This window comes from Chrysochloris asiatica, unplaced genomic scaffold, assembly GCF_000296735.1.
Source record: "Chrysochloris asiatica unplaced genomic scaffold, ChrAsi1.0 scaffold00207, whole genome shotgun sequence".
NCBI lineage: Eukaryota > Metazoa > Chordata > Mammalia > Afrosoricida > Chrysochloridae > Chrysochloris > Chrysochloris asiatica.
In genome coordinates this window covers 4,119,139-4,119,777 of record NW_006408725.1, presented here as the reverse complement: position 1 = coordinate 4,119,777, position 639 = coordinate 4,119,139, and positions in this window count along the sequence as shown.

The following is a 639-nucleotide window of genomic DNA, read 5'->3' as shown; positions in this document are numbered from 1 at the left end:
GAGTTTGAACCACTGACCTTGCAGTTCAATCCAACCTTGCAGTCCAGTGCATTAGCCCACAGCGCCATACCAGGAGTCCAACATTAGACATTACCAAATTCCTTGAGTGGATGAGTTGTTGGGCCTGGGAGCTCAGGATAATAATTTCAAGCAGCACTATGGTCAATTGGCATGATATCATCAGCAAAGACAACGTCTATATTCTACTTTCATGAATAGCAACTGGGATTTTAAAAGCTCATGAGCAGCCACCTAAGGAGCATTTATTGGTTTCTTACTATATGGAGGAAAGAAGAGTGATGAAAATTTAATATAATTGGAATGAATTAATCCAAGGGACTAATGAATGATGAAAACATCAGTCTCTATGATGCTGAGACCAGAAGAATTAGATGGTTCCTGGATACCTCTACCAACTGTTCTGATAGGAATCACATTGGAATGCCCTAGGTAGAGAGGGAGAAAACATGTAACAAAAGTCAAAATTACAATAAAAGATAGGGCTTACTGGTCAGAAAGAGACTGCAAAATCCTGAGACTATGATTCTCAATTATTCTTCAGGTCTGGAACTGAACTCACCCTTGTGGCTCAATTTTCAGCCAAGTAGTAGATGTTGTTGTTGTCAGGTGCCATCGAGT